This window comes from Procambarus clarkii, chromosome 32, assembly GCF_040958095.1.
Source record: "Procambarus clarkii isolate CNS0578487 chromosome 32, FALCON_Pclarkii_2.0, whole genome shotgun sequence".
Classification (NCBI taxonomy): Eukaryota; Metazoa; Arthropoda; class Malacostraca; order Decapoda; family Cambaridae; genus Procambarus; species Procambarus clarkii.
The window spans coordinates 13,481,512-13,493,398 of NC_091181.1; the positions used below are offsets into that span (position 1 = coordinate 13,481,512).

The window sequence follows — 11,887 nt, forward strand, 5'->3', positions numbered from 1 at the left end:
ATCGTAACTGTTCACTCTAGAACACCGGTACTGTTCACTCTGGGACATCGTAACTGATCACTCTGGTACATCGTAACAGTTCTTGATAAAATAATTTAATGCATTCCATGATTTCAAGGTTTTAGAAGATCAGTTGTGTGTAAGTTTGTCTGTTGGTCTCGTTTGTTTCTTGATTTGCTGCTCTGTGTTACCACTTACGGATTGAATGATTGGAATTTCTTGGTTGCTGTTTAATTACCTTACTTGTCTATGCAAATGGTGGAGAATCTTCGCCTGTCTAACTGGTCAATCGAGAATATTTCATGTGTTTTTCATTTCCGACTTTGTGTCAAGTTTATAATAATTAATGCAGGTGAATTGCAAGATTGCAGGTGACCATCGATAGTATATTCATTGAGGATCCTCAAGGCTCTGTTTTTGCTATGGCTCTGGTTATATTAATTGTTCATATTAAATAAGGATATATTATGATGGAATGAAAGCGTATAAAGCTTCTTGTAAATTTATTTGTATATGGTAACTAATGGACTAAACTGCACGTTCGCAATACAATGTGATTAATATTTTCCAAGTGATTAAAGAGTCCATCAATGTAGAATATTGTCAGTCACACGCTCTTGGCAGAGTACCAGCACACTTAGAGTGAGACCAGCAGCCAGCTCACACGCTCTAGGCAGAGTACCAGCACACTTAGAGTGAGACCAGCAGCCAGCTCACACGCTCTAGGCAGAGTACTAGCACACTTAGAGTGAGACCAGCAGCCAGCTCACACGCTCCAGGCAGAGTACCAGCACACTTAGAGTAAGACCAGCAGCCAGCTCACACGCTCCAGCCAGAGTACCAGCACACTTAGAGTGAGACCAGCAGCCAGCTCACACGCTCTAGGCAGAGTACCAGCACACTTAGAGTGAGACCAGCAGCCAGCTCACACGCTCCAGCCAGAGTACCAGCACACTTAGAGTGAGACCAGCAGCCAGCTCACACGCTCCAGCCAGAGCACCAGCACACTTAGAGTGAGACCAGCAGCCAAGATGACAAACATACCCTGCAATAACAAGTTAACTCTGTGAGTGGTCAAGATGTGCAAACTTACACATTATCAACATCATATTTACCGATATCAGAATTTCCTAGTATAAATGTTATCATTTATATATATGCAAGTAAATGTGAAAGAGGTGCATTACCCAGATGTTGTTAAGAGAGAGAGACTCCTGGACGGTGATGGTGGTGGGAGCCTGGTAACACACAGTGGAGTTGGGCTCCGCCGCCTTCATCCAGTACCTGAACAGTCCCGCCTCCGTCACCGCGCGGATCCTTTCACACCATAACAGTTTTAATTAGCAATTTTTAAAACATTTAACTTTATTCTTCATCTAATGAGAATTATTTGTTCGTGATATTTATTATAGGACATAATATATACGTTAGTATATGTCTCATTGTGAGTGTTTTTTTGTTTATTTCTTTAAATAATTAAATTTAATATAAATATTTATAGTAAATTAATATAACTATAGGCAAACATATGGAATCATACTTAATTATAAATCAATCAAATAAAAAGACTGCATAAAAAAATTGACAAATATATATATATATATATATATATATATATATGCGAACAAGCCTGAATGGTCCCCAGGACAATATGCAACTGAAAACTCACACCCCAGAAGTGACTCGAACCCATACTCCCAGAAGCAACGCAACTGGTATGTACAAGACGCCTTAATCCACTTGACCATCACGACCGGACATAATGAGGTGATAGCCGAGGCTATTTGAACCACCCCACCGCCGGCACTCGGATAGTAATCTTGGGCATAGCATTTTACCAAATCACCTCATTCTTTGGGGCACACGTGAGGAACACAAATGCGAACAAGCCTGAATGGTCCCCAGGACAATATGCAACTGAAAACTCACACCCCAGAAGTGACTCGAACCCATACTCCCAGAAGCAACGCAACTGGTATGTACAAGACGCCTTAATCCACTTGACCATCACGACCGGACATAATGAGGTGATAGCCGAGGCTATTTGAACCACCCCACCGCCGGCACTCGGATAGTAATCTTGGGCATAGCATTTTACCAAATCACCTCATTCTTTGGGGCACACGTGAGGAACACAAATGCGAACAAGCCTGAATGGTCCCCAGGACAATATGCAACTGAAAACTCACACCCCAGAAGTGACTCGAACCCATACTCCCAGAAGCAACGCAACTGGTATGTACAAGACGCCTTAATCCACTTGACCATCACGACCGGACATAATGAGGTGATAGCCGAGGCTATTTGAACCACCCCACCGCCGGCACTCGGATAGTAATCTTGGGCATAGCATTTTACCAAATCACCTCATTCTTTGGGGCACACGTGAGGAACACAAATGCGAACAAGCCTGAATGGTCCCCAGGACAATATGCAACTGAAAACTCACACCCCAGAAGTGACTCGAACCCATACTCCCAGAAGCAACGCAACTGGTAAGTACAAGACGCCTTAATCCACTTGACCATCACGACCGGACATAATGAGGTGATAGACGAGGCTATTTGAACCACCCCACCGCCGGCACTCGGATAGTAATCTTGGGCATAGCATTTTACCAAATCACCTCATTCTTTGGGGCACACGTGAGGAACACAAATGCGAACAAGCCTGAATGGTCCCCAGGACAATATGCAACTGAAAACTCACACCCCAGAAGTGACTCGAACCCATACTCCCAGAAGCAACGCAACTGGTATGTACAAGACGCCTTAATCCACTTGACCATCACGACCGGACATAATGAGGTGATAGCCGAGGCTATTTGAACCACCCCACCGCCGGCACTCGGATAGTAATCTTGGGCATAGCATTTTACCAAATCACCTCATTCTTTGGGGCACACGTGAGGAACACAAATGCGAACAAGCCTGAATGGTCCCCAGGACAATATGCAACTGAAAACTCACACCCCATAAGTGACTCGAACCCATACTCCGGTCGTGATGGTCAAGTGGATTAAGGCATCTTGTACATACCAGTTGCGTTGCTTCTGGGAGTATGGGTTCGAGTCACTTCTGGGGTGTGAGTTTTCAGTTGCATATTGTCCAGGGGACCATTCAGGCTTGCTCGCATTTGTGTTCCTCACGTGTGCCCCAAAGAATGAGGTGATTTGGTAAAATGCTATGCCCAAGATTACTATCCGAGTGCCGGCGGTGGGGTGGTTCAAATAGCCTCGGCTATCACCTCATTATGTCCGGTCGTGATGGTCAAGTGGATTAAGGCGTCTTGTACATACCAGTTGCGTTGCTTCTGGGAGTATGGGTTCGAGTCACTTCTGGGGTGTGAGTTTTCAGTTGCATATTGTCCTGGGGACCATTCAGGCTTGTTCGCATTTGTGTTCCTCACGTGTGCCCCAAAGAATGAGGTGATTTGGTAAAATGCTATGCCCAAGATTACTATCCGAGTGCCGGCGGTGGGGTGGTTCAAATAGCCTCGTCTATCACCTCATTATGTCCGGTCGTGATGGTCAAGTGGATTAAGGCGTCTTGTACTTACCAGTTGCGTTGCTTCTGGGAGTATGGGTTCGAGTCACTTCTGGGGTGTGAGTTTTCAGTTGCATATTGTCCTGGGGACCATTCAGGCTTGTTCGCATTTGTGTTCCTCACGTGTGCCCCAAAGAATGAGGTGATTTGGTAAAATGCTATGCCCAAGATTACTATCCGAGTGCCGGCGGTGGGGTGGTTCAAATAGCCTCGGCTATCACCTCATTATGTCCGGTCGTGATGGTCAAGTGGATTAAGGCGTCTTGTACATACCAGTTGCGTTGCTTCTGGGAGTATGGGTTCGAGTCACTTCTGGGGTGTGAGTTTTCAGTTGCATATTGTCCTGGGGACCATTCAGGCTTGTTCGCATTTGTGTTCCTCACGTGTGCCCCAAAGAATGAGGTGATTTGGTAAAATGCTATGCCCAAGATTACTATCCGAGTGCCGGCGGTGGGGTGGTTCAAATAGCCTCGGCTATCACCTCATTATGTCCGGTCGTGATGGTCAAGTGGATTAAGGCGTCTTGTACATACCAGTTGCGTTGCTTCTGGGAGTATGGGTTCGAGTCACTTCTGGGGTGTGAGTTTTCAGTTGCATATTGTCCTGGGGACCATTCAGGCTTGTTCGCATTTGTGTTCCTCACGTGTGCCCCAAAGAATGAGGTGATTTGGTAAAATGCTATGCCCAAGATTACTATCCGAGTGCCGGCGGTGGGGTGGTTCAAATAGCCTCGGCTATCACCTCATTATGTCCGGTCGTGATGGTCAAGTGGATTAAGGCGTCTTGTACATACCAGTTGCGTTGCTTCTGGGAGTATGGGTTCGAGTCACTTCTGGGGTGTGAGTTTTCAGTTGCATATTGTCCTGGGGACCATTCAGGCTTGTTCGCATTTGTGTTCCTCACGTGTGCCCCAAAGAATGAGGTGATTTGGTAAAATGCTATGCCCAAGATTACTATCCGAGTGCCGGCGGTGGGGTGGTTCAAATAGCCTCGGCTATCACCTCATTATGTCCGGTCGTGATGGTCAAGTGGATTAAGGCGTCTTGTACATACCAGTTGCGTTGCTTCTGGGAGTATGGGTTCGAGTCACTTCTGGGGTGTGAGTTTTCAGTTATATATATATATATATATATATATATATATATATATATATATATATATATATATATATATATATATATATATATATGCGAACAAGCCTGAATGGTCCCCAGGACTATATGCGAATGAAAACTCACACCCCAGAAATGACTCGAACCTATACTCCCAGAAGCAACGCAACTGGTAACTACAGGGCGCCTTAATCCGCTTGACCATCACGGCCGTCAAAAGGAAGTGATAGCCGAGGCTATTTGAGCCACTTCCCCGACGGCAACTCGGATGGTAATCTTGGGCATAGCATTTCACCAAATCACCTCATTCTTTGGGGCACACGTGAGGAACACAAATGCGAACAAGCCTGAATGGTCCCCAGGACTATATGCGAATGAAAACTCACACCCCAGAAATGACTCGAACCCATACTCCCAGAAGCAACGCAACTGGTAACTACAGGGCGCCTTAATCCGCTTGACCATCACGGCCGTCAAAAGGAAGTGATAGCCGAGGCTATTTGAGCCACTTCCCCGACGGCAACTCGGATGGTAATCTTGGGCATAGCATTTCACCAAATCACCTCATTCTTTGGGGCACACGTGAGGAACACAAATGCGAACAAGCCTGAATGGTCCCCAGGACTATATGCGAATGAAAACTCACACCCCAGAAATGACTCGAACCCATACTCCCAGAAGCAACGCAACTGGTAACTACAGGGCGCCTTAATCCGCTTGACCATCACGGCCGTCAAAAGGAAGTGATAGCCGAGGCTATTTGAGCCACTTCCCCGACGGCAACTCGGATGGTAATCTTGGGCATAGCATTTCACCAAATCACCTCATTCTTTGGGGCACACGTGAGGAACACAAATGCGAACAAGCCTGAATGGTCCCCAGGACTATATGCGAATGAAAACTCACACCCCAGAAATGACTCGAACCCATACTCCCAGAAGCAACGCAACTGGTAACTACAGGGCGCCTTAATCCGCTTGACCATCACGGCCGTCAAAAGGAAGTGATAGCCGAGGCTATTTGAGCCACTTCCCGGACGGCAACTCGGATGGTAATCTTGGGCATAGCATTTCACCAAATCACCTCATTCTTTGGGGCACACGTGAGGAACACAAATGCGAACAAGCCTGAATGGTCCCCAGGACTATATGCGAATGAAAACTCACACCCCAGAAATGACTCGAACCCATACTCCCAGAAGCAACGCAACTGGTAACTACAGGGCGCCTTAATCCGCTTGACCATCACGGCCGTCAAAAGGAAGTGATAGCCGAGGCTATTTGAGCCACTTCCCCGACGGCAACTCGGATGGTAATCTTGGGCATAGCATTTCACCAAATCACCTCATTCTTTGGGGCACACGTGAGGAACACAAATGCGAACAAGCCTGAATGGTCCCCAGGACTATATGCGAATGAAAACTCACACCCCAGAAATGACTCGAACCCATACTCCCAGAAGCAACGCAACTGGTAACTACAGGGCGCCTTAATCCGCTTGACCATCACGGCCGTCAAAAGGAAGTGATAGCCGAGGCTATTTGAGCCACTTGAGCTATTTGACGGCCGTGATGGTCAAGCGGATTAAGGCGCCCTGTAGTTACCAGTTGCGTTGCTTCTGGGAGTATGGGTTCGAGTCATTTCTGGGGTGTGAGTTTTCATTCGCATATAGTCCTGGGGACCATTCAGGCTTGTTCGCATTTGTGTTCCTCACGTGTGCCCCAAAGAATGAGGTGATTTGGTGAAATGCTATGCCCAAGATTACCATCCGAGTTGCCGTCGGGGAAGTGGCTCAAATAGCCTCGGCTATCACTTCCTTTTGACGGCCGTGATGGTCAAGCGGATTAAGGCGCCCTGTAGTTACCAGTTGCGTTGCTTCTGGGAGTATGGGTTCGAGTCATTTCTGGGGTGTGAGTTTTCATTCGCATATAGTCCTGGGGACCATTCAGGCTTGTTCGCATTTGTGTTCCTCACGTGTGCCCCAAAGAATGAGGTGATTTGGTGAAATGCTATGCCCAAGATTACCATCCGAGTTGCCGTCGGGGAAGTGGCTCAAATAGCCTCGGCTATCACTTCCTTTTGACGGCCGTGATGGTCAAGCGGATTAAGGCGCCCTGTAGTTACCAGTTGCGTTGCTTCTGGGAGTATGGGTTCGAGTCATTTCTGGGGTGTGAGTTTTCATTCGCATATAGTCCTGGGGACCATTCATGCTTGTTCGCATTTGTGTTCCTCACGTGTGCCCCAAAGAATGAGGTGATTTGGTGAAATGCTATGCCCAAGATTACCATCCGAGTTGCCGTCGGGGAAGTGGCTCAAATAGCCTCGGCTATCACTTCCTTTTGACGGCCGTGATGGTCAAGCGGATTAAGGCGCCCTGTAGTTACCAGTTGCGTTGCTTCTGGGAGTATGGGTTCGAGTCATTTCTGGGGTGTGAGTTTTCATTCGCATATAGTCCTGGGGACCATTCAGGCTTGTTCGCATTTGTGTTCCTCACGTGTGCCCCAAAGAATGAGGTGATTTGGTGAAATGCTATGCCCAAGATTACCATCCGAGTTGCCGTCGGGGAAGTGGCTCAAATAGCCTCGGCTATCACTTCCTTTTGACGGCCGTGATGGTCAAGCGGATTAAGGCGCCCTGTAGTTACCAGTTGCGTTGCTTCTGGGAGTATGGGTTCGAGTCATTTCTGGGGTGTGAGTTTTCATTCGCATATAGTCCTGGGGACCATTCATGCTTGTTCGCATTTGTGTTCCTCACGTGTGCCCCAAAGAATGAGGTGATTTGGTGAAATGCTATGCCCAAGATTACCATCCGAGTTGCCGTCGGGGAAGTGGCTCAAATAGCCTCGGCTATCACTTCCTTTTGACGGCCGTGATGGTCAAGCGGATTAAGGCGCCCTGTAGTTACCAGTTGCGTTGCTTCTGGGAGTATGGGTTCGAGTCATTTCTGGGGTGTGAGTTTTCATTCGCATATAGTCCTGGGGACCATTCAGGCTTGTTCGCATTTGTGTTCCTCACGTGTGCCCCAAAGAATGAGGTGATTTGGTGAAATGCTATGCCCAAGATTACCATCCGAGTTGCCGTCGGGGAAGTGGCTCAAATAGCCTCGGCTATCACTTCCTTTTGACGGCCGTGATGGTCAAGCGGATTAAGGCGCCCTGTAGTTACCAGTTGCGTTGCTTCTGGGAGTATGGGTTCGAGTCATTTCTGGGGTGTGAGTTTTCATTCATATATATATGTCGTACCTAGTAGCCAGAACTCACTTCTCAGCCTATTATGCAAGGCCCGATTTGCCTAATAAGCCAAGTTTTCATGAATTAATTGTTTTTCGACTACCTAACCTACCTAACCTAACCTAACCTACCTTTTTGGGCTACCTAACCAAACCTAACCTATAAAGATAGGTTAGGTTAGGTTAGGTAGGGTTGGTTAGGTTCGGTCATATATCTACGTTAATTTTAACTCCAATAAAAAAAATTGACCTCATACATAATGAAATGGGTAGCTTTATCATTTCATAAGAAAAAAATTTGAGAAAATATATTAATTCAGGAAAACATGACTTATTAGGCAAATCGGGCCTTGCATAGTAGGCTGAGAAGTGCGTTCTGGCTACTAGGTACGACATATATATATATATATATATATATATATATATATATTTATATATATATATATATATATATATATATATATATATATATATATATATATATATATATATATATATATATATATATATATATATATATATATATATATTACAATGAAGGTGAAAACATGGGGGGATACATAAGGGATAAACATAGGGGCTGCAGAAGGCTTATTGGCCCATACGAGGCATCTCCTATCAAAACACAAAGATTAATCCAGTGTAATTGGCCTGTTATGTTGGACATTGTCTTCTGTGTTGGCATCGATATGTTCTTGTCTTGTCCTTACTCTCATGGTGGGTAGAGTAAATAGTTCCGTGATTTGGGTGTTCATGGTAGGTCGCTCTATTCTTATGTGAATTGCCTCAAGAATTTGTAATCTTCTTGAATCTTGGGTTTTGTCTATTATGCAAGTATTCTTGTTCAACATTTCTCTTGTTAGAGTAATGTCATGGGCTTGTCTCATGTGATTCCTAGGGGCACCAGATTGAAGATGGCATGTCAAACGCCTCGTTAGCTTGGTCGACGTCATACCTATGTACTTACATTGAAGGTTACATCCTTCGTGGGGGCAAGTGTACATGTATACAACGCTTGACTGCTGTAGAGGGTTTTCCGTCGGCTTCGGGCTGTTTTTGATAAGGAGTTCGGAAGTCTTCTTGGTTTTGTAGAATATTATCAGGTTTATGTTTTGGTTAGGAGTAGTGCTTTTTACTCCTTTACGGATTATTTCTTTCATTATTCTTTCCTCTTTTATATGTTCACTGTGCATGGTTGATTTGTAATATAATTTTATTGGGGGTGTTGTGGTTTCTGTTCTAGGTTCTGAATTATACCAACGGTCCAAGTGTCTTCTTATAGCAGCGTTTATTTCCGCGTTGCTATATCCGTTGTTCACCAATACCTGAGTTACTCTTTCAAACTCTCTACTCACGTTGCTCCATTCAGAGCAGTGGGTAAGCGCTCGACGAATATAAGCATTGAGAACACTGGCTTTGTATCTTTGGGGGCACTCACTTCTACCGTTCAGGCATAATCCTATGTTGGTGGGCTTGGTATATACGTTGGTGCTTAAAGAGGTTCCTGTTTTTGTTATTAGTACATCCAAGAATGGCAGACTGTTATTTTCACTATTTTCATGTGTAAATCGGAGTACTGACTCTCACTCTAGGTGTCTTTTTAGGTCAATTAGTTCATCTGAGTCTTTTACTATTACGAATATGTCATCTACATAACGGCAGTATACAGTTGGTTTTTGTCTGCTACTGAAGACCCTATCTTCGATGGTTCCCATATAAAAATTAGGAAATAAAACTCCTAAGGGGGAGCCCATTGCTACTCCGTCTATTTGTAAATACATGTCTCCTTGTGGACTGATGAAAGGGGCTTCCTTTGTACATGCTTCGAGAAGACTTTTCAAGTGTGGCTCAGGTATGTCTAATTTGGGGGTGCTCTCGTCTCTGTATACTCTGTCCAGTATCATTCCTATGGTAGTGTCGACTGGGACGTTGGTAAAAAGGGATTCAACGTCCAGGGAAGCGATGATTCCATCGGGCTGGGTAGATTTGATCAATTCTAGGAAATCTGCTGATGATTGTAGACTAAACTTACTTGGAGTGTATGGAGTTAGGAGTTCATTGAGTTTCTTTGCCAGGTGATAAGTTGGGGTTGGTATTTGGCTGATTATAGGGCGTAGTGGGCGTATATATACATATAGGGCGTATATATGTATATATATATATATATATATATATATATATATATATATATATATATATATATATATATATATATATATATATATATATATATATATATATATATATATATATATATATATATGCCAACACAGAAGACAATGTCCAACATAACAGGCCAATTACACTGGATTAATCTTTGTGTTTAGATAGGAGATGCCTCGTATGGGCCAATAAGCCTTCTGCAGCCCCTATGTTTATCCCTTATGTATCCCCCCATGTTTTCACCTTCATTGTATATATATATATATATATATATATATATATATATATATATATATATATATATATATATATATATATATATATATATATATATATCATTCCTAATAGCCAGAGTGCACTACTCGGCCTAATATACAAGATCCGATTTCCCTACTAAGAACATAAGAATAGAGGTAACTGCAGGCCGATTGGCCTTTCCGAGACAGCTCCTATTTATAACCACCCAATCCCACTCATATATGTCCAACCCACACTTGAAACAATCAAGAAACCCTAACTCCATCACGTTATACGGTAACTGGTTCCATAAATCAACAATCCTGTTACCGAACTAGTATTTACCCAGGTATTTCCTAAATCTAAACTTATCTAATTTATACTCATTGTTTAGTGTTCTGTACTAGGTTCTGTAAAGCACTCTACTAGGCAGAGTGATTTTCGTTATTTTCCAAATATTGTTTTTCTTTTGCCGTATTTGAATTATTATTTTTATTTTATATTAAGAATATTATTATATTATATTAATAATATTATTATATTATATTATATTAAGAATATTATTATATTATATTATATTAAGAACATTATTATATTATATTATATTAAGTTCTTATATTAAGAACATGAATTACTGACTTAGTTATGTTAATTTAGGTACGGTTAAGATAGGTTAGGTTAGGTAGGGTAGGTTTGGTCATATTTCTATGTTAGTTTTACCTGAAATTAAAAAATGTAATCTATATAAATATAAATTTAAATGTTCATTTGCTCAAAATTGCTAATCTCCGACAGTTATTAACCGATTGCTTTGAAATTTTCACGCAAAGTTACATTCGCATCCGAGCGGGTTTTTATATATACAATATATATATGTCACGTCTGTGTCTTCAAAAAACAAGCTTTTTTTTAAACTGTCTTTTCATGTGAGGGAAATCTTCATTTCAGTTTCGTTCATTTATTATGCAAACTATACCCATCTTGTGGGTGGTAGTGGAAAGGGTTACAGACGCACATAATCCTTCCCACTACCGTCCACAACATGGGTATGGGGTGCATAATAAATGAACTAAATTGAAATGAAGAATTCCCTCACATGAAAACACAGTTTAAAAAAAATAGCAAGCTTTTTCACGTCACAAACGTGAATCTTTGAAACCTCTTTTCCGATTGCTTTGAAATTTTGACACAACGTTGCATTCGAATAGGCACGTCATTTTATATACCTACTATATACATGCCTCACCTGTGACAGGATTTTTTTTTCTTTTTAACACAGCTATCTGTTGGACGTAAGAGCAACACACGCTGTAATCTCCAAAAATTCTTCACCTATTGCTCTGAAATTTTGACACAAGTTTCCATTTGAATACGCACATATTTTTATATGCCTACTATATAGATGCCACACGGGTGACAGGTAAAAACATGCTTTAAAATAAAATTGCCTTCTGTTGAACATAATAAGAACACATGCTATAATAACACATGCTTCTCCGCTCCAATAACTATCTCCTTGTTCTCACGAAGGCTTTTAGCTGCCGCTTTAAGCTCGGGGGACAGTATGGTGCTTCTGTAGTTGCCTCGATTGTTTCCTCCTTCT

General features: G+C 43.0%; 1 long non-coding RNA gene across 1 annotated transcript; it reads right to left on the reverse strand.

Annotated features, from left to right (window-relative positions):
• Positions 1-488: 488 nt before the first annotated feature.
• On the reverse strand, positions 489-1,318 carry LOC138370581 (uncharacterized). Its single transcript, XR_011230148.1, has 2 exons — positions 1,188-1,318; positions 489-1,045 (listed from the first exon to the last, which is right to left on the reverse strand). It is a non-coding gene; the product is annotated as an uncharacterized lncRNA (long non-coding RNA).
• Between the last annotated feature and the right edge of the window lie 10,569 nt (positions 1,319-11,887).